Below are 24,250 nucleotides of genomic sequence, written 5' to 3' on the forward strand. Positions count from 1 at the left end.
AATTCTAGTGTATGAGTCTTCTGTTACTCTCTTGTTACTTGAGGTGGTGCTGTATACGGTTGCTGGTTCGTTTTTACTTTAAAATTTAAGATAGAGCTGTGAGGGACTTGCGTGCGAGTGTGCTATGATCTCTCGACTCTAGATTGATTGATGTCTGCTTAGCGTGGTTGGCAAGACGTGATTGAAAGTGGTGTGGAAGGCCTCTGTCAGTACAATATTCATGACAAGGAAGGGAATGATGAATGGTTAGCTAGGTGTATTTTCCAGGAAGTGTTTGGAATCCGTAGTCCGCCTATCAATCCATCCTAATTTTAGGTTGTTCCTTCTTCACCCGCTCGCTACCGAATCACTCTCCTGTTAAATATACTCTTGAACGACCGCTTTCATTACTTCATGGGATACAGGTACTGGGTTATCTGATTCTTCGATTTCTTCATCTTCTTGCTTCTTTTCCTTCTTTCTTCTATTTCTTTTTCACCTTCTTCTCTTCCTCCTCCTCCCTTTCTTCTTTTTCCCCTCCTCCTCATTCTTCTTCTCCTTCTTCTTCTGCTTCTCCTACTCCTTACTCTTCTTCTTCCTCCTCTCTTTTTTCTTCTTTTTGTTCTTGTTGTCCTTCTTCTTCTCCTCCTTCTTGCTCTCCTTCCTCTTGCTCCCGTTCCTCTTCTTCTTCGTCTCCTTCCTCATCCTTCTCCTTCCTCTTCTTCCTGCTCCTCCCTTTCTTCGTCTTCTTCTTCCTGCTCCTCCTCCCTTTCTTCTTCTTCTTCCTCTTCTTCCTTTTCTTCTTCTTCTTCTCCCCCTCCTCCCTTTATTCTTCTTCCTCTCCTCCTTCCTCTTCTTCTTTTTCTCCCCCTCCTCCCTTTCTTCTTCTTCTTTAATTTCTTTTTTTTTCTTCATCTTCTTCTACTCCTCATTCTTTTTCTTCATCTCCCTTTTGTTAATCATCTCTTCTATTGCCTTGGTCTGGTAATGAAGATTTCTTCCCTTCTGTCGGTAACTTCACATCTAAGCATGATAACTGATTCCGCATCTTCATTCCTCTCCACTTTGTAGCAATCATGCACAAGTCATCACTCACTTTATATGATATCTTACTACTGTTGATTTTTCCACGAATTTACATAATGACAAATTGTACTGAAAACACACCATCATTGCGGAGGGGGGGGGTCTGTGCGTTCGGGGAGGGGTGCTGTTTTCTTACTTTCTTGTTGAATTTGACATTAGATGAGGAAGTGTTAAGATTTCATTTTGTTTTGAGTCGCCACGCCTCCACTGAATATAACTGAAGGCCCATCCAGCTGTATTCAGTCAGGATAAAAGAATATTCTCCAACTCACTTTCTCAAGGGCACCTCATCCGATGCCTACATCCATGCAGCTACCGATGGAATCCCAAACAGGCTTCGAACAATCCACTACATACCCCTTCCCTACCGCCCACTTGCCCCTAGACTATCCCATCTGCATTTTCCAGCATCCCCTTGTTTGCGCGCGCTCTCAAATACTAACGACACAAACATTAGTTATCAATTAAGGGTAATTAACCTTGGTAATTGAGCTTTACTGCAATGATCATTACTGGGTATAGGAGCAGAATGCGCGGTATTTAGTACAAGGACTGGCCGGGAGACTCGTCCATCGCAGTCTCGTCTAACGATGTTGACTCTGACACTGTATATCAATGTCACAACAATGGAACTGTATTTAAATCAATACTCGGTCATGTTAACGAAGAAGGGTGTGACCATAATGATCCGTAATCGAAAATCGGGTTTTATTTCTTGTTTGTAACTACCTCGGTCACATTTGCTCTACGGCGAGTCGAAAACAGCCGTTTTAACAATTTTGTATCGCTACATAAAGGTGGTTTGAATAAAAATGCATAAAACGGCTGTTTTTGACTCGCCGTAAGGCCGCCGTAGAGCAAATGTGACCGAGGCATAAGTTGTGGTTTAAATTCTTAACACCCAAATGCAACATCGATCTCTAAAAAAGGCTCAATCTTTATCAGCTTATTTGGCATTCAAACCATTATAGGCCTACGTGTAATTCTGTAAAGAGGCAATAATAATATTATAAAAACTTTCTTTATTATTAAATTACAACGTGTTACAAACTTCTGGGTAGCGTTTTATGAAAGGACTTAGACGTTTTTTTTCCGACAAGTCCCATTTCATATTATTTATCAGCAAGGAAAGTTGTCAGATCTGAAAATTTGTCCGACGAAAATGTTTTTTTTTTCATGCTTTTGTGTAACAAATCAAACAATACAATTGATTTTAAAATAAAAATAAAAAATAAAACAGCAGCATACACATTATTAGTTTACATTAAAAAAAAAGTACAGCTTATCAACAGAAAATAACATAAGTGATAAACATGTATAGTAAAAAAGTCACTTTGTCTCTTCTAAGTATTCCTCATCCCCTATAGTAAAGTAAAGGCAAGAATGTAATAACAGAGGGATAAAAAATCAGGTGATTTACCTATTATTAGAGATTAACAAAATTCCATCCTCAGAAGGCATATTAAGATATTTTTCAGTTACAAACATTAATAATGATAGAATATCTCACAACTTAAATCTCCATTTCCGAAAATGGCTTGTAGGTTGTTTTTTTTTTTCTTGGCAATACGATATTCAATGTCCTTGTTAGAGGTTAAATATGCTTGATATAATGTTGATGAAATGCCCCAGATATTTCCAGCTTTTCCTCAAGCACAGTTTTGTTTTATTCATCCACGGCAGTACATAGTTGTCCGCAATCAGCATGAAGTCGGAGGGAGGGCAGGGACGTCGCTCGCTCGCTTTTTTTCCAGTGGGGGGGGGGCTATGGAGGCCATTGATTAGTGACATCTATACTATATACAATGAGTCATGGTATGTGTTCACCATTCTCCTAAGTCACAGTGTCTTTCGTATGCTTTCATCGATAGGAAAGGGGGGTGTGCGGGAAAATATTTAATTCCATCAACGTATTCCCCGATCGCCCCCCCCCCCCCCATCTAATTGTCTTTATTTTTGTTTGTGTGTGTGTGTTTTTTTTTAGGGGTAAGTGCTAACTAATGAAAGACTGAAGTTCTGAGAATATCTAAAATTTTGGGATATTTTATAATTATATTTAGAAGCAAGATTTAATATTCTGAGCAGTTTCAGTAATCATGAACAACAGGCGAATTCAACGGTTCATGCGAAGCGCGAGCTGAAAATTTTGATACACTAACCACCTGCAAAAGAACCTGTTGAGGACTGCTTGCAGTGATTAATGAATAGAATACATATCACACCAATCAAATAATGCGATCACGCGAGCTGAAAACTTTATATTTTGATCTTAAGACAATACATTATAAGCACCTTTTGATTGTATGCATATAACTAAACAATTGATGTGAGCGCGAAGCGCTAGATTGAGTTTTAACGTTCCTACATGAAAAAGGACATTCTAAGCATCTTTGAACTTATAATAAGGATAAATATCTCACTAAACATGCGAGCGCGAAGCGCGAGCTGAAATATTTTTTAGATTCCGACCTGAACTTGACAGTTTAAGCACTTTTTCATGTAAAGAATACGGTATAAGAGCGGAGCGCGACCCGATTTGAAATTTATATAGTCTTAAATCTAATGACTGGATATTAAAATCAATACAGCCATGAACATGTATCTAAATAATTGGTGCAAGTCATTTTTCCGACATGGAAGCTGTACATTCAAAGCACTTTAAAAAATTAATGTGAGTCGCAAAGCACGGGCTAAATATTTTTCAGGAACCATGTTATTTGAAAACTACTCCGTCCCCTTCTCTTTCTCTCTCTCTCTCCCTCTCTATCTATCTTTCTCTTTCCATTTGTTTTAACTTTCTATTTGCCCCTTTCTTCACCCCCCCCCCCCTCCTTCTCTTTGCTTCTTTCTCTTCTTTCCCTTTTATCTGTCATTTTCCTCCCTTTTATTATTTTTTTTCTCGCCCCTTTCCTTCATTTTTCCCGACGAGCGCGCAGGTATACTGACAATATCCGGAGAAGTGGCGGGGGGTGTCGCACCCCACCCCCTCCTAGGCCTAGCGTCGGCTCTGTTGTATTCAGAGCATATATAGATATAATACTAATAACGCTACCTCTCTATAATTATAATTCAGAGTTATTTCTATTTTGGCTATTGGTATTGTTACGCGCAAGGGTCTAAATACCATTGTTTCGTAAGCATTATGCGCGCTGCGCTGCGCAATAGCTCAAATTCTGTCTCGTTTGTTAATACACGTAATTTTTACGTAAACAAACCCATTCACTCGTTCAACTTTCTGCTGAATCGATTGATCTTTGACTTATTTCAGAGAAAATTCTATATTTTTAGCGAATATGGACCAGCAAACCTTTCGGTAAGTACCATATTATTTCAGTAATGTAACAGACTGGACATTGATAAATTAGGGTAAATTCTGCTTTTCCCAATCATGAAATATTTTCATCTTTCTAGGCCTATGTCATTATTTTAGAGTGTTGAATTTGAATCATTTAATTTAATGCAAATCCACATTCATTTCTGCATGTGTAGAACGTTAATGGCAATGGGGTGTCTTTCGTATAGGGCGGGGTAAGGTACGAAGTGTCACACATGATGATTTAGATCTTACTTAGATCTAGATTCGACCTAACATTAATTAAATGGAAATAGATCTAGTGCATTTGCCTTCAGTTAACCCAAAATATGTGCATGGCTTGTATTATGAAGTAAGTAAGCTAGATTTACCCAGTTGTTTTGTGTCTGGAAAATATTTTTTTTTAACCAGCCATTTGAAAAAGTTAACAAGCAAAGTTTCATCAATTTTTTTATTTTAGAAAAAAAAATAATAGAATTAGTGCAATTTCTTACAAAACTGAAAAAAATTACAACTAGGCCTAGGCCTATACTAGAGTCTATTGAATTACAAAATAGATATACCGGTAAGTTAGATCTAGATCTACATGTATTAATAATAATATGTAAAGTTAGATCTAGAGTCTTGACTTTCAAAACTATCACTCAGTAACTTAAGTTTTGTATTGTCAGACAGACAGTCATTGACATTAGACATGTCATTGGTAAGAAATAAATGTCTGGAAAAAAAATCTAGATTCTAACGTTAGATCTAGATTCTAGATCTAATGTTATTAGAACTTAGTACAAGTAGACCTATCTAGACCTAGACTAGAATCTAGTGGATCTAGCCCAGCCCTAGCATAAGCTTATTTATGTTTTTTGATCTATTTATAGATCTATCCCAACGTTAAGGCTATAATAACAAATATCAGTTTGACTGAGGCTATTGAGTTTAGAGTACACCTAGTCCTGGGCTGTGGCCGGCTTGTGACAATCAAAAACTGCCTAAGAGTAGACTAAGTCTAAGACAGTAGGCCTAACTGTAAATCTGGAACTAGGGCCTACATGTAACTCGCCATCTCTAGACAGATGAAACAACATTTTTACTTTTGATGAAACAGCAATTTCTACTTTTAATCATTTTGATGATAATGGTGTCCAGACATGCCAACAATTTCAACAGTAGATCTTGGCTCTAGAACTGATGCTCGATCCAAGTTAGATCTAGATCTAGCTAAAGTAAACCTGAAAATGGAATAAGTTTCAACTTCAGAGATCTAGGTTAGATCTTATATTAGTCTAGATACGTATGGTAGATCTACTTGATGGAATCAATATTACCGTGAATGATGTAGGGTCTTACTCTAAGTCTTAGACTTAGGCCTATAAACTTGGCAGCATAGAACATTTCCAGTCATTTGAAAGTTATGTCTACAGCTTCTTGAAGATTTGTCTTCAGAGATCTTGGTCATAACACTCAACCACAACGGATTTAAAAATATATATATGTTTTAAGTTTCCGTTTTGACATGAAAAATGAAGGCATGAATGTAATATTAGAATCAAGTTTTATGATTTCTTTAATCATTCAAGGTTAAAGGTGATTTTTTGTTTCACATTTTATTGTGGGTCACTGCAGGCATGTGATGGACGTGTGTATTTACTATCTCCTTCCTTTCTCCTACATGTAATCCTCTTTATTTTCTTTCCTATATCTATCCCTTGCTGCTGTCTGGGAACTCTTCACGTCCTTCTCTGTCCTCGTCTTCTTTTTCTCTCTCTCTCTCTCTTTCCTATCCTCTGTTCTTCGTTCCATCAATAAAAATGGTGTCTCCAGCCCGCCTTTGTTCAGGCAAGAGACTACCGTACAGCATGGCCAACCCACCGTGGGTGGTGCTCAGCTTTTAGATGTAAGTTCCTAAACTCAGAATAAACAATATTTCTTTTTTCTTTGAAGATTATTCATAGACAAATTTCTCAATTATTCATTCTTCTATAAATCATACTTTTTTTCTCCTGTTTGGATTGGGGAGGGAGGAGATTGTTCTTACAATTTTGGAAGAGATGTGAAAGGTAAAGGTCCTAACTAGCTTGGTTAAGAAATCTTATCACCTTCCTCTCTCTTTGATCAACACAAACACACACAACCAACATGACCAAACAAAAAAAAATTTAATGTGTGCATGACTTTTTTTTTGGGGGGGGCAGAACATTTGTTGTTCATTCCTTCTTCATTTCTTTCCTTTTGATCTCCATTCTCTTCCAAATTGACTGATCTCTTGATTTTCATGACAATAGCTGCAGCTTCGAGCCAATGTGGGAGACCAGATGGTACGCTATCTCTACAACCTGGCCACTGAGATGGGTGTTGGCGTTGATCTTGGCAACCCTATTCCAGCGTTAGCAACAGCCTGGCAGCAAGACAGACAACAGAATGTTTTGCTTGCCACTCAACTCCAAGTAAGGACTCAATCACTTTTAGAACTAGATATAACTTGATAAGTCCATGTATATTATCTATCAATTAAAGTGATTTTAAATTGTGTATGATTTTTTTCCATAAAAAAACAACTAATGCATAGGCCTATTGCTCATGAAATGAAGTACATGTATGTTACTTTTAGTGCTAGTTTAATACAAAGTAGTTTGCAAAATTGTAAATACCCCCCCCCCCCTTCGTTTCTATCAGATATGATAATAATGCTCCAGTGTTTAATTAACTCAAAAATCAGCATCCTCATCATCATCATCATGGAGAATTAAACATTTTCATTTAGACTAAACTTTTACTTTCAATTTAAAAGAGAAGTGCCCCCAAGTCATTCCTCTTTAAGGAACTTAAGTAACCCACGTAGAATGTTATGATTTTTTTTCAATCAAATGCTACAAAATAATATTTTTATGTATTTTTTAAATTCATTCCTCTTTTTTTAATACTTAGGGGGTAGAACAGAGACTGAGAGACCAAACAGAGGAACTTCTGACCGCACAACAACGCGTCAAAGATTTAGAGGTACTCCTCGAGGTAAGGAGGGAATCCTATCATCCAAGTCGTCATCTTCATTTTCATCGTCATCATCTTTATTTACCTATTGGTATCATCAAGACTTTTAGAATAAACTCAAGCACAACATCATAAGATAGCAATGAAGAAGAAAATAAATTTTATATAAAGGACAGACAAACATAGAAAATAATAGAGCACTAATTGGAGAGCCAATGTTGTTCGGGAGGATATTGCTCTGGACTTATGATAATTCATCATCATTTATTTACTTTTGATTATTTCCTTTGTCTAGTATGTGATTAAGAAGGTTGTCATTGATTTCATATAAAACAATAACATGTTGATAAATCCTAGGGGTGCAGGGAGCAAAGTGCCCCCACCCCCAACTATCTTAAAGCACTAAAAAATGTGCCCCTTTTTACTCAAGAAAAATGCCCCCTTACAAGCGTGTTCGGCACCTCTTAATAGAAGGGCCCGTTTTATATGTTAACGGCTACCATCTTCTGCAGTGTTCCCCTTTTCACTCTGATCAAGTGCCCCGTGTCCCATTTGAATAAAATGATATTTTTATATGCCCTTATTTACTTATGATAAATACCGCCTTTACTTTTCTAGTTTATTCAAAATTTTCAGTCTGTTAATATAAAGTAATTGTTATTAGCACTGTTTCCTTTCTGCATGGCAGTGGAACCAAAAGGGGCAGGGGGCACTTGCCCCTTAAAATTTCCCTTATGAAAATATACCCTTTTTCAAAATGAAATATGCCCTTTGTGAATTTTTTTTTTTTATTAATCTCTGCATTTTTGTTTCTGAAGTTGATTCTCTTTTATATGTTATGTTATTCATTTTGTGAAGTATTTCCTTTTCTATTCTTTTTATTTTTTTTATGTCCTTCAAAAAGGCACATATATACAATACAGAGAAGACATAATTGGGGGAATTCTATTCCATGTACACGTTTTTATGCCTAAAGAGGGCATTTAGTCTTTCACCTTTCTACAGTACCCTCGTGCTCGGGAGGCAAACATTGTCCCTCTCTGTGATAACATGGCTTTGTCTTATGTTTTCTTCCAGCGATAAAAAGGGTCTTTCGTGAGAAAATTTTCCGACAATAACTCTCTTCAACAGACAGTCATTTCAGGGGGAAGAATTTTCTATACCTTTTTATGCAGAGTTGTAATTAGTGCCAGATGTAGACCACAAAGCAAGTTCTACTAAGGATTTCCATTTTTAAGAATACTCTCACTAGCATGATAATATAGCTAACATGAATAATTGAATATATACTTTATATTTAATAATTAGAAATTTCCTTCAAAAAGGTCCAGCTCAACTTACATTACTACAAAACAAACTGCTACTTCAGGTAAAAAATTAATCTCTTGGTGAATACATCTGTCATTTAGATTGAGGTCCCTTTCATAAGAGGAAGTGCCTTTTTTTCTCTGTCCCCCCCCCCCCCCCAAATTTTAACTTTGCTCCGCTGCCCCTCTTTTAACTAATTGTACTCAAGTGCTGCTAAATTCTTTACTAATTGTAGACTTATCAACACCTTACTACATTTTTTTTAGACGGTACTCCAACGTGGGACAGAACCACGAATCTCTGGCTCCTTGGATCATCAGTTTGCCGACGCTGACAGGATTTCTACAACCGAGGGAGATGACCTTCCATCATCAGTCTCCCTTTCATCACCGGAGGAGAGCTGCTTGGTCTCCCTACCATCTCTGGAGACCGCCCCAGCCTCCCTCCCATCTCTGGAAAGCTCTATGGTCTCCTTCCCATCTCAGGAGAACTTATCAGTCTCCCTCCCATCTGGTCTGGAGAGCTTCTCAGAGATGACCGACCTTCAGGCACAGACAGATGGCAACTCTTCCCGAACAGCTGAAGACTCTGCCTCTTACGTACATGTACCTCTGGACGAAGAGTATCAGCCCAACGATGCTGTGCTTCTAAGCTTCCAGTCCATCCCAACACCTCCCGAATCACCCGTAGAGAACCAACAGAACCAGGAGTCACAAGGGGAACCTTCTCTCCAGGAGTTCCTTGGTCAGGATCGGACATACATCCTTCCACCGATCGAGTCATCAGGACCAATTCCTGCTGGAGATTTCAGATCATCTCAGGAGACCTCCTCAGTCTCCCTCCCATCTGGTCTGGAGAGCTTCCCAGAGATGACTGACCTTCAGGCACAGACAGACGGCAACTCTTCCCGAACAGCTGAAGACTCTACCTCTAATGTGCCTCTGGACGAAGAGTATCAGCCCAACGATGCTGTGCTTCTAAGCTTCCAGTCCATCCCAACACCTCCCGAATCACCCGCAGAGAACCAACAAAACCAGGAGTCACAAGGGGAACCTTCTCTCCAGGAGTTCCTTGGTCAGGATCGGATATACATCCTTCCACCGATCGAGCCAACAGGACCAATTTCTGCTGGAGATTTCAGATCAGCTTCTCCATCATCTCAGGAGACCTCCTCAGTCTCCCTCCCATCTGGTCTGGAGAGCTTCCCAGAGATGACCAACCTTCAGGCACAGACAGATGGCAACTCTTCCCAAACAGCTGAAGACTGTGCCTCTAACGTGCCTCTGGACGAAGAGTATCAGCCCAACGATGCTGTGCTTCTAAGCTTCCAGTCCGTCCCAACACCTCCAGAATCACCCGTAGAGAACCAACAGAACCAGGAGTCGCAAGGGGAACCTTCTCTCCAGGAATTCCTTGGTCAGGATCGGACTTACATCCTTCCGCCGATCGAATCAACAGGACCAATTCCTGCAGGAGATTTCAGATCAGCTTCTCCATCATCTCTGGAGGGTTCCCTCAGGCTTATTCATCCAGCACTCAACATCACTGGAACATCTGATGGATCAAGTGAAGAGGAGTGAGTATACTATTTTATAGACATGACAATAATACTCATTAAAAATAGAGGTGTGAAGAACCTTTTCAAGTTACTGATATTTTCAATACTAGTTAGTTGGGGTCAGACATGCAAAATATTTTTTTTTATTAATAGGCTTTGTACATTGTTTAAGATTTCAAGAACTTCTTTTAAAAATAATAAAGTTCAAAGTGACGTAAACATAAAGAAAGAGGTATGAAGATCTTTACTAGTTACTGGGATATTTTATTAACTAAACTTGATTAAGAACAATACCTAGGATGAACATTTGAAACAAGAGTTATGAAAAGTAATACAACTTAATGTATGCCTTGGTAATTATATTAACCCATTTACTTCAACATAATAATAGAAGTATTGAAGTTATAATTATCTCAAGGAAGCTTTACCAGTAGTACATTCCAGAATATGTTTCATGTGAAAATATAAGCTTGTATGTGTACTCTAAACAGATTACATGTATATGATCACTTATGTTTTTCAAATCTCAATTTATAGATTCTAATGCAATCTTTACAATAGTTCTGAAGAACCTTTATAATCATAACACTACAAAATTGAACTGCTAGTAGGTAAATTATAAAAAAATAAAGGATGAATAATATATTTAAAAAAAATAAAACTGATTCTTTTTTTCTTCGTCCAACAGAATCCCTTCGACGACTGCATCCTCTTCGAACCTCAACTCATCAAGCTCTTCAATATCACCTTCTGGAGCAGCTCATGTTTGGACCAGTGCTGAAGCTTTCACCAGCATCCAGAAAGCAATGCAGTCCGTTGCCCCACCAAGATGTAACAACATGGTGAGAGAGCTGAAAGACATTGCTTTGTGGTCAACAACAAGCACAGCCAGGACCATTGAGCTGGGAAGGGGTTCCAATGGAGCAGTATACCTCTTCAGGCACGCGGTGACTAAAGATCCCATCGCTCTGAAGAACTTCCCTCTGTCCAGGGAACCTGCGCACCGTCAGCGCCAGCTCTACGTCATCAGTGAGGAGGCCAGCATACAGAAAGATCTGAGTGCATTCCGTCACTTCCCCCAGTACTACGGATACATCACTGTCGACTGCCATACTCTAGCTCTGGCGATGGAGTTTGTGGGTGATGCTCAGCGGGGGAAGAGCATCACTCTGGCTGACTCCTTGGAAAGAACACCTTCCAGATGGACGCAGGAAGAAAAGTTTACCATCGCCCTGGATATCGTTGAGGGAATCGTCACAATGCATCAACAAGGATTCCTGATAAATGATCTTAAGTGTAACAACATCTTGCTTAATGAGGAGGAAGGCAGACTGAGGGCCAAGATCATTGATTTTGGTCATGCAACCCGACGTGCTTGCCCTTCCCGTATCTACTGCCTCAATGAAGATGCAAAGAGACGGTATCGGACGGAAGGGCTTTACAATCATGTAGCACCGGAGGTTGCCCTTGATGGCCAGATGCCTTCCATCAAGTCGGATACGTTCCAGATTGGTCGTGTCCTAGTTAGGATGGGCAACCGTCTCCATCTGGATGCCCTCCTGAACATAGGACATGAGTGCTGCGATTGGAACCCTACGAAACGACCAAGCCTAGTTTATGTTTTAACGGTTCTCAAAGCCATTGAATCAGCATTGCAGTGATACAAGAACACTATATATATATATTTAAAAAATCAAAAGGGGTGAAATGTGGGCATCAATGCTGAATTACAAACCATAAAACTAATTACAACTGTTATTATTGAGGGGAAAACAAGTACCAGAGGTAAATTTGATCTCATCACAATTACTTACAACTGGGCAGTTCCATAAAGTATTAACATCCCATCCTCTATATTTTGAGCCTTTCTAAAATATTTGTTTTCTTTTTCATATGAAAAAAAAATTGTTTTGCTCAGAAATTATCATGGCTTGAGCAGTGTGTACGATGATGAGCAAAACAAAGAAAAATGGGGGCCAGACATGCAAAATTATCTTTTTTATGGAATTGCCCAATTGTAAAAATGTCATTTTGTTGTAAATAGACTTTGTACGTAGTTTAAGATTTGAATAAAATGTCTTGGAAAAAACAACCGTTTCACATGTTTCGAAGTGTTTTTATTGGGGGATGGGGGGGGGGTCTTTCCTTAAAACTGCTCACAAATACAACTACCCAGGGGCATATTAACCAACAATAACAAAAAGTTATACATTCAATGGTCCAATCCTATCTATTTCTGAATTCAAATTTACAGGTTCTAAATCTGGTAAGTATTGGTAGCTACATGTATCATGGTTTTGTTTGTATATAATCTGAATGCTTAAAGTTCAAGAATTGTATTATTCTTTACCTTTTAGTTCCACAGAGGCTTATGTTAACTGTTAGACAGCCAGAAATGTTAATCCACCAAACGTGTGAAATTTGGTTACACATTAATAACCAACTGGTTATAAAGACTGGTTTAAGTTCCACTGAGATCAGAATAAGTATCAACATTGAAGTAAAAAATAATGAATAGAACATAAAATTGTAATAAACGGAGCATGTTTCAAGGTAATCAACCTTCATCTCCAGCCTGATAATTTTTTTTTTTTTTAAGAGTCATTGGTACTTACAAACTTTGGTTATCAAATAAATTTGAGGAATTTTATGGACAAACTTTGTTGCAGCATTTATAACTTGGGCCCATATTCATAAAACCCTATAAGTCTAGCAACCACCTAATTAAGTTTGCAATTAGGTGATAACTAGACTTATTCAGGTTTTATGAATATGGTTCTAGACCTATAATAACAAGAGTCTTTTGTTTTTTGTAGGAATGATGTCATCTTAATAGGTTGAAGATTACCATCGGACGTGAATGTTTCATTTATAACTGAACTATTTCTGCTTTAGCTGGAACATTAGCACCATCAGCGAATGAAGACCCCAAAAAATCAAATTAGAAATTAAACAAATGCAGTTCATATTTAGAAAGTTAATATGAATAAAAACTTGGACATGGCATATGTGCATTATTCATAACCATGCTTAAAATGGCATAGGTCTATGGTGTGGGGGGTCAAATATACACTGCAATCTCATCAAGCTTTGAGGTGCTTTTATTAACAATATCAAAACAAGTTCGTGGTTGTATATATTTCTTCATTATGGGATCAATAAAAAAATATCTATTTTTCTTCTTTAATCAGACAAACTTGTGTTACAGTGTCATTATTGGTTGTTGATGGAGAAACATGTTGAAAGAGAGAGACTGATAGACATGAAATGATGACTGTGAGAGTGAAAGAGACAAACAGAGTTAAGCCTAACTCACACTTGTGAATGTTAATTGTAAATGAACAAAATGTAAGAGTGTGAAAGAGCAATAGAGAGGTTGGAATTGAGTGAGAAACAGAGTTGAGAAAGAAAAACAAATGAGGGTGTGGGGTGGGGCTAAACTGGACAAAGCTAGCAGAAGAATGACAAAGATGAGATTCAATGTAAAAAATAATACAAATTGTAACATTCAAATCACTATGAACTACTCTGCCAAGGGCCCAAGGCTAATATTCCATGCACCGATTCTATGGTGAAAATAGACAAATTGAAAGATGAATACATTCTCATGCACCAAACTTTGGATATTTGTGGTCTTGCAAACGCTTTTCTGTTGATGTATGACCACCAACATTCTAAATATATTCTAGTTTGGAGACAATGTATGCATCTATATTCATTTTTTTACATCCTCCAAAGATACTGCCTGGAATGTTGGCCTATACTCGTATTATACATGTATATTAATATTATATTTCAACAGATATGGTGAAAAGTTAAAAGCAGAAAAAACATAAAGAAAAGGAGTTGGAGAGATAAGAAGGGAGAGTGTGAGATGGAGATATAGAATGGGGGAAACAAGGAGAGAGGAGATGAGATGGGGGGGGGGGGGCAAGAAAGAGAGAGGAGTGGAAAGATAGGAATGGGGGAGAGAGACAAAGATAGGGAGATGTGTAGAGAAAGAAAGATGAAGAAGAGACAAGATATAGGTGTCAAGTGAGAAAGGGGATAGTGGGGCAATATAGGTCACAGGTTTTTTTTACTATAAAAAAAATAAATTTACCAATTTTTTGAAGAAAAAAAATGGTGTCATAAAATTCTTATTCACCAGGAATTATGCAATGCAGATCCCATCCACGCAACCCTCCTCAAAATCAAACAAGTTAGAATAAAACCACATAAATCTAACTGGTCCTGTCATATACAATTCATTATCATGACTGCATGAAATTTTTTTTCCACTTTTACCATCTTCACTCTATATCTAAGCTTAAAAGAAATTATACATTTTATCAAGTATGATGAATATCTAAAGAAAATAATGCACACAAAATAATGATATAAATTGTCATAATAACTGTAAACCTTATCATTTTCCCTTTACCAACTTCTCGTCTGTTTTAAAGGAAATATTTCTTTAACACAAAATCTCAAGGAAATGAAAAAAGAAATAATAACCCAAGATGGAAAAATATTGTATGATTAAAAAAATGGTAAGTTTGCACATTTTTCAAATTAAATCCAAGAATCACAATAACTAGTTTTCTCCGTTGAATCTATCTGGAGGAGCTATGCTATAGATATTTGTAGCATCTACTGTATCCAATAATTATCAATATTATTGGCGTAACTTGGAAATTTATAGATTCAAATGAAATATCATGAATACAATTGTCATTATTATCCCCCAATCAAATCAGCGAGCAAATAGTTACAGATGACATCATTCACTCGACACAGATCTTCAACTATATAATATATTCAAATAAAAAAAGTAATGGAATATTTTTCACCAATATCAGGGGCATTTACTTTCAACCAAAAATTATTTTACATCCAGAACCTAATGATACAATTTCAAAATAACAGGCAAATCATACTTTTCTTTCTCTTTTTTTCCTTAGAGCCTTATTTAATCTTAATTTTAATTCCTTCTGAAATGGTAACTATAAAGATATACCCAAAGAAACAGTTTGAAAACCAAATGAAATCACCATAATACAATTATTATAAACAGTATTACAAAAAAGAGTTTCTGCATAGTATTCATAAATTTCAAAAATCAGTAATAAATGAACATCTTAATATAATAACAATGACCTAAATGAATACATTTTAAATGTGACAATCGAAAAGATACACTCTTAAAATGTTAGGCAACATACTGTCCACACAACAGTTGGTTAAAAAAATTATCCAACTATGGGTAGTTTTCAACCAAAGCACACATTATTGGTTTAAAACTACCCAGAATTGGCTAAAGTTTTAACCAATTGTTGTGTGGACAGTATGTTGCCCAACATTTTGAAGAGTGTAAATAATGATGTCAAAGACCGTGAATATTAAAATTTAGAAACTTGGTGGGGATAATAAGATAAAGTAATTATTAATAACACTAAAAATATAGAAAAGTACAGATTGGCCTAGAGCCCAAGATGGACTAAAATAATGCGTGCGCTTTCATTGAGCTCCGCTAAGCATTCGAGCTTCAATCCGCTCCTTTTGCTGTGATCCCCGAGATGGTTTTTGGTGCCAAGCATTATAAATAATAATTGGTTCGGCCATTGACCCAAACTTTTCTCAAATCATGTCCAAGATAAGAAATTAAAATGCCGCCACACCTCACTTGTCCCTAAGCCGATGAACCAGGGTAAAGCTAACTCGGAAATCCGATGGCCAACTTTATCCGCGGTTTTTTGACCCCCTTCTCAAATGACGTTGCTCAGGGGCGAAACTTGCCCATTTTAGAAAATTAATTATTTCCTAATTTGTTTTCTTGCAGATTTTACCTTTTTTGCTTTATTTAGATTCTGAATGATAACGATAAAAAATAAAAAACGAGATAGAATCATAATTCAACCAAACAAGCAACTGTCGTACAGATAGGGTTGTTGGTAGGGCTCTGTCCCCCCCCCCCCCACCCCCCCCCAAAAAAAAAAACTTAAAATAACGACAATGAAGAAAAAAAAACTGTAGAATAAACAAGAAGTGGAAAAATGATGAACTGCTATGTTATTTGTTTTTTATATTGCGTCAAAATCTGTCGCAAACAAAATTATATTTTTTTCTATAAAAAAAAGACCAAGTCTTTCGCTCTCTCGCGACTTTTTTATATAATTTTTCCTATGCACAAACGCAATGCCGTGCCTCTCGAAATGTTTTACTCATTACGAAAGAATCATAGTACCAGTTATTTAGCCCCGGGTCATCGTTCATTGCACATTTCATAAAATTATGACAAACACTGTTTACCATTTTGAAAAAAGAAAGGAAAATGTTATTTCATAATAAAATCATCTCTTTATCAGGAGTAGTAAAGCGGTGTAATGTAAATAATGTAGACGTGTTTTCATAGTTTCACATTTAAAAAAATATTAAAAACAGAATTGAGATAAGGTTGGTCCTCTGGGTTGTTGCAAAGTTGGATTGATATCGATGTTTTTTCCTGCTTTTTTATTTTTAAATTAAAATAAGTACACACCATGATCCCGTTATGGAATTCATAATTATGCCCTACAGAGATTACGCAATGATAGAACAATACATTATTACATGGGCGGGGGACAGGGGGGACGTGTCCCCCCTACCAAAAATAGTAGGGGGACACAATATCAAATTTCCCCCTACTATTTTTGGTATTTTATGATGGAGAAAAATACATCACTTCACAATCCAAATAATACATGTGTTTTGGACTAAATAACCTTACATTTTGTGTGAAAACCTTTTTTTTTTTTTTTTTTTTTGTCAAATTTTCCATGCCCTGGTCCCCCTACCTTTGGGGACATATTTCCGCCCATGCATTATTATGATCTACAACTTACCTACAAGGTACAACTATCAGATTAGAAAAAAAAATCGAAATTAGCACGCCGCACATCACTTTCTCAAACCAATACCCCTCTTCCGACCCCCACGTATAGATTAATTAACTTACCCACATTGTTTCATTAATTTTGAATTTGCATAATACTTTGTAAATTATCTATATCCTTTACTTTTCATTTTTTGTTCACTTCAATTTTGGTCTTATTGTTTTTTTTTTATTGTTTCCATTTTTGTTGTATCATGTTTTCGTTATCATTTTTGTAAATTCATTTTAATTTCTGTTGCATTGTTCACGGCCTTTTTGAAAAGTAGGTTTCACCTGATAGCAAGCTTTTTGATCGTCATGAAATAAATAAAATACAAAATACAGTACAATATAATATAATATAATACGATACAATATAATATAATACAATATAATATAATACAATAGCTCCATGGTATAATGTAATATAATATAATATGAAGGACCTCGCCCTTCTCTCTCAGACACTCGTCATTATTAATTTTCTGGTGTGAAAGGGGTACGGAATTTTCGGTCTAATAAAGCAGTGGCAGATCCAGGGGAGGGGACACATTCGGCCCGTGCGCCCTCCCCCTTGAGAGTCATAAGAAATGTTTTTATTGGAAAATACCGCGCTTACGCAAGTGAAGACTTTAGCTTGTCTATTTGTTTTTTCTGGACAAAAATGTGCCCCCGGAAAATTATGGATCCGCCCTGATTAGATTTCCGTTGTGAAAGGGGTACTGATTTTTATTTCAGTCTAGACCAAACCCTTCTCTTTAAGACACTCCTAGGTATTAGATTTCCGGTGTGAAAGGGGAGGGGTAAAGTCGTTAACGGTCAAACTTGAACTTGAGCGATGCTTCACCTGGAAGTTAGAAGGGTCAAGACGCTGGGTCACGTGGGGGTCAGTGGGTCAGTAGATCATACTGGAGATCAGCTCAACCAACTGGGCTGACCATTAGTACGAGTCGCTGTCCGGTAAGGCGATCATTAGAAACGAAACGGAATGGGAATTGGCTAGTGAACAAATCGAGCAATCCAAACTGATCCTTTGTCACCTTTTAAACTGTTTTCCACACATAAAATGCTTCGACAGATCTGTAGAGATTATCGAAGCAGACAGCTTCAGTGGCGTACAGATAGTAAAAAACCCTGTTTAAGTTTATACAACGCTCTACAGTATTGTGGATATTATTACAGTACGTTTTAATAACAGTTTGAATAACCATGCTTAATTCATTGCGAATTATAAATTATGTTCAAAATTAAAACTTTGTTGTTTGAGATTTTAAACTGTTTAAACAACTAACGTAAGGTTCATAAATTATAGTAAGAAGCGTTGCATAAGAAAATTAAAGAACGTTTTTACTCTGAATGGGGGCTTGCTTGTAAGTAACTCTGTAGAACAGAAAAATTGAAAACTTAATTGTGCCCCCCCCCCTCCACCTTGAGGGGCGATTTCCGCCCATGGGGCTGGGATCATGAACCTCCCAAAATTTCACGACCATGAAAAAAAGTGCGAAAAGGAATCAATCATGCCAATTCTTTATTTTGTTTTCCTTTCTTTCTATTCATTTCTCCTTCATTCTTCCTTTTTTTCTGTTTACTTTATTTTTTATGAAGAAAATTCAGCAAAATGAAATAAAAACTTTTCTTTTGTTGACTTTGGCTATAAGAGGTTTTCGCCGATGTCTCTTTACACATGTACATTCAGAATCGCTCACAATGAAAACAAAAAATCTGTTTGCCTTTGATTTTTTTCGCTTTGTTTTTGTTTCCTTTGTATTAACCTCTTATAGCTAAATGTTATTTTGTTCGTTTGTTGAAAGACATCTCCAAAAACGCAACAACAAAAATCTAATTTCTTTATCCTTAATCGTTCTTTATTCTCTTTGCCTTTTTTTCTTTAGTTGATTAATATAAATTCTTTGTTTAGTTTTGTTTGATTTTCTTTTCTTTCGTATTCATATATTTATTCCACATTCTTCCATACTTCTCGTATTCTTGGTTAGTTTATTGCTGAAAATTTTGAACCCTTTAAGTCTTGACACATGTTCAAGAACTTGACAGGTAAATACTTAAATTATAACAAGACGAAGAGAAGCTCTTCCATAGCAGACTACTCCTTTCAACATGTTCAAGAGGTCCAAATTGAATAAGGACCACCTACTGCCCGGGAGTTTCGCGCCGCCGTAGGTGATGGGGAGTTGAGCAGTGAACGTAATGAAAGGGTCAAGACTGAAGCAAGGTTAATAGACGAGTGTTTTATGTCTTTCTATGTATTATCGATTTTTCTGGTAATGAGGGTGTAAGCTTGCGCCTAATCACAAACAGCGGTCACGTTCGCACGAGTTATTATTGACTTGTTTCACTCTTTCCTCTTCTCGTCTTTGAAATTGTCACTTCTTGTCAGTTCATTTATCTTCTTTTTAAGGGTTCCAATCATTTAGGTTGTCTGACACTCCCTCGTCACTTTCTCCGTGTCAAATATCACCAGTCATCTTGATTATGGACGTGAGGTTGTCAGCCGATAAATCGATTTTGGACGTGGTATCTACCGAATTAATTTATTGAAGAAGTATTTTCCTTCCCTTTATTCAAATGCCACGCAGGTTGATAATTTTTGGGGTGTTACATCCTAGATAATAATTATATTTCGCAGGGAGTGAACGCCTCTATATGATTTTTCAAGTAGTAAAGAAGAAAAAAAGAAAAATTATGACGTCACCTATAAAGTCGTCCCCGGTCCCCCGCTGGGGTGTAGTTGATGATGATGCTAACGATGATGGTGATGATTATGATTGATGATGATAATGATGATGGTGATGATGATTATGATGATGGTGAATATGATGATAAAGATGGTGATGATGGTGATGGTGATGATGATAATGAGGGATGTGTATAGTGTTGGTGGTGGTGCAGACAACGACGCTGATGATTGTTACAGTGATTGATAGTGACGATGATGGTGATGATAATGACCACGATGATGATTATTTTGATGGTGATGATGGCGATGGTGATTAAGATAATAATGATATTGATGATTCATATATTGACGCTATGACTGTATATCAACAAATAAAATGGATTCCAATTCATGAAAAATTTCATTGTAAACTTTGGACCCCCCCCCCCTCTCTCTCTCTCCCCTCCCCTTCCACTAAACCCTCCCTCCCATCGCCCTTGTTCCCCCGCTTTACAAACCGCCTCCTTGCAGGATTTAATCAGAGCTAGATTCCATGCTCACGACACATGACCCGGCTTGCATATAACATTACGAAAATCATGTTCGCGACGTCGCTTGGTTTTTATCAATGGCAATATTCAGCGCACCTCGACTACATGAAACGTGAGGTGCAAGCCGGAAGCCCCTCTGGCAAGTCATGGCAAGCGATTCCCCTCTGTTAGAATATTGCACATCTATAGACCAGGCGACGGTAGCGAGATATAAGTATGGCAAGAAGACAACATTAAACTTAACCATAATGCATTATGCGCAATCACGGGCTGTTTCACGGGGATGAATGGAGCGTCCCCGAATTTTTCTAATATTTTTATTCTTTGACAAAACAAAAATGGGAGAAAGAAAAGTATAAAAAGTATATGGTCAGGTAATAGAAAGATGCCAGTGGTGTCATCGAAAACAAGTGACCTGACATTTAGTTAGGTTGACTTACCCCCCCCCCCCTCCATCCCCCACCCCCATCATTGGGGTACTCTAAAGCTATACCTGTGTGTCGAATGAAATAATATAAGAATGATAACTCTTTATCATGGTAAATTCTCATTTTAAAGTAATTCAAAGACGATGTTATAAAAAAAAATTAATTGGTAAAGTTCCTCTTCGTTCCCTTTTCCTCCTTTTTCGTTCGTCACTATTTCAAAATTTATAGAGGCGACCTTCCTTGCCCCCCCCCCCCTGTAGTCTTGTAGTGCCACCACTTCCCTACGTCATTGTTCTCTTTCGAAATAATCTCAAAAGTTTGTTGGGTGGAGGACCTTACTGTGATCTAAATAAACATAAATTTATTGTTTTTACTCAATTTTTTTATTTATTTGTATCTGTTGGTATTCCCAAAATAATGATCTACAGCGCATTCTGAAGGGGTCAATGTACAAATTCAGGAATCGGGAATAATAATTAGATTACAAATCAAATAATACAAGACATAAGCGATTTTGTGTCTCGCCCACTTATGAAAATAACCAGAAATATCGTGATATGCGAGGGCACGCAACAGAATTGTATCGAAACTTCATTGTGAAATGACTTGGATGGAATTACACTTGTCATAAGAGCCTTGCACGTAAACTTTAATGTTTACCTCAAAATGAAATTTGACCATACCATGTGACCTCCGAACACAATAACATGCAGGTCTCCACAGTACATCTACAACCCAAGTTTGGGTGAAAAGTGACTTACGGTTGCGGATTTATGTGTCATAAGCGAGTCTTGCATGTAAACTTTAACGTTGACCTGAAAATGACCTTTGACCTTATCATGTGACCTCCAACTGCAGCATAACATGCAGGTCTCCTAACTACATCTACAATCCAAATTTGGGTTAAAAGTGACTTATGGTTGCTGAGTTAGGTGTCATAAGAGAGCCTTGCATGTAAACTTTAACGTTGACCTGAAAATGACCTTTGACCTTACCATGTGACCTCCGACTGCAGCATAACATACAGGTCCCCCAAGTCCATCTACCACCCAAGTTTGGTTTAAAAGTGACATACGGTTGCGGAGTTAGGTGTCATATGGTTTGTGACGGACGACATTTTGATTTCTTAGTCTCGCCTTCACCTCTGTTGGGAGAGACAAAAAAACATAATTACAGTATTGTTTGATTGTTTATTTACATAATTCATTAAATCTCCTTTTTGTTGTTGTTGTTGTTCATATATAGATTCAATATTATATCTGCTAATTTATATATTATTGTTCATTATCAGTTGCATATCAAATTGAATTTTTAAGGAATTATTTATTTAGTCACGAATATCAATAATTCATTTATCTCTTTATTCAAAATTATGTCTTTTTTTTTTGAACCGATTTAACCGAACAGCGACAACGAGCAGCTAACGCACAAAGCATCCTTATGAAGCGCCCACCTAGCTATTGGCTTCGTATAGGCACTCATTTGGGAGGTCAAACTTCTTTCATATCTACCTGAGATTGGTATATAAATTTGTCATTGTGAAGCGGTGGGGTGTTTTACCTAGCGAATTTTTCACTGTTTGATTATTCTTCCCTTTAAACAAGATTGTCCATCGTGATCAAAGTGCCCCCTCTTGATTTATCTTTTAAAAGATCAACATTTGATCGCTCATCTATATACGCTTTGTAGATAAAGCGAGAGATTAAAGCGATGGAATCTCACTAACAACTCCTGGGTAAATTAAGCAGAATGCCTGTATGGTTGAAATGGGGGCCCTACTGAAAAAAAAACACACAGCTATCTCAACCATCATGATCATTGCTATATGCATGTTCAAAACACTAGACTAGCAGGTTTATAAAAATGAAATTCCATATTTTATTGTTGGAAATAGAAATCTGAAATACTCCGAAAATTCATTTTGCTCAATAAAGTATTTATACTGGGCCTGGCAGCCACTTTGCAGCGCCAGATCAACAAGGCTCTATCCCTTAGATTGTTGAACGCCAAACAGGGTAGCAGCAACTCTCAACTTATATAGGAAATTCTAATCGACCCTATGTCATGCCCTTGAAATAACCATTATAACGTGAGTTGAGTCAAGAAAATATAACGATGATCATTTAGAGACACATGTCACGCCCTTCAAATAGCCATTATATCGTATAAAGAAAATATAACGATGATCATTTAGAGACACATGGCTTGCCCTTTAAATAGTCATTATAACGTAAGTTGAATAAAGAAAATATATCTATGATCGTTTAGAGAAACAAAATAGCATTTTAGCTTCCTATCCTTTAAAAGTCCATATCATTATTTTGGTGGACTGATTTAATTTGTCATCGCCTACCCGTAACCTTTCGGAAGGCTTTTCACTTGTGTCCTTGAAAGACCATTATCCCGATCAAAAATGATTTTCTACAAATTGATGATGATTGTTCGAGTGCCGGACCTGGGGTCGGTTACAAAGGAGTTACAATCAAACGTAGTCTGATTTTGAACTATTATATTCGGTTTATTCAAAATGGCGGATGCAAAGTCGAATTCCGAGGATTGAAAAGTTATTAACTTAAAAAAAACATGAATAACATTTTCAATGAATTATTATGAATATCATTTTCAAATAACAAATATTAATAATGAACACTTGGGAGTATTATGAAATAGGAGAAATAATAGTCTCAAGATTCTCAACTAATATGATTATAGGCCTATTCATTTATTTTTTCAAAACGTATCGATGGCAAGCATACAAAAAATCAAAATGAAAAAGTATGAGGCAGATGCGATATGAATCGAATCATGAATTCTATCTCCTCCTGTTACCATGTTACACTATTTATAATTTCTCTCGCAATCTCTTTCTCTCTTGTTTGTTTGTTTGTTTATTTATTTTCCGATTATCAAAAAAACAATACATGAATATATATAACATAAATAAATAACATAAATGGCATAAATTGAAATAAACAAAATGAATTGCAAATATGTTGAATAGATAAAATGAATAAAATAATCGAAAGGATTGCCCATTTCAGAGTTATTGACATAAATTACTTTGTTCTTCCATGGGGTCTTTTCTTCATTATCCATCTTCGTTTCTGTCTCTCTCTCCCCCTCTCACCATCTATTTAACTCTCTCCCTCTCTCTCTCCCTTCTCTCTTCTCCATCCTTCTCTGTCTTTCTACCTCCCTCCCTCCCGCTCTTTCATTTTCACCCTTCTCTCTCTCTCCCAATCGCTTATAGTCTCGTTCTCCCCTCGTTTTTCTGTATTTTCTCTTCCTTTTCTATTTCTGTCTCCATTAATCGTTCATTTTTCCTTATCGTGAATCGTAATCTCATTCATGTTCGAGGCTATAGGCGGTACAGGATCCGATCGATAGCAATAACTGAATATATCGATCGTCTGTAAACCGTTGTACACGATTCAAAGCATGTCCTCTTTTTATTAGTAACTGAAGTAGGCCAAGTA

The sequence above is a fragment of the Lytechinus pictus genome, chromosome 4, assembly GCF_037042905.1.
Source record: "Lytechinus pictus isolate F3 Inbred chromosome 4, Lp3.0, whole genome shotgun sequence".
Lineage (NCBI taxonomy): Eukaryota > Metazoa > Echinodermata > Echinoidea > Temnopleuroida > Toxopneustidae > Lytechinus > Lytechinus pictus.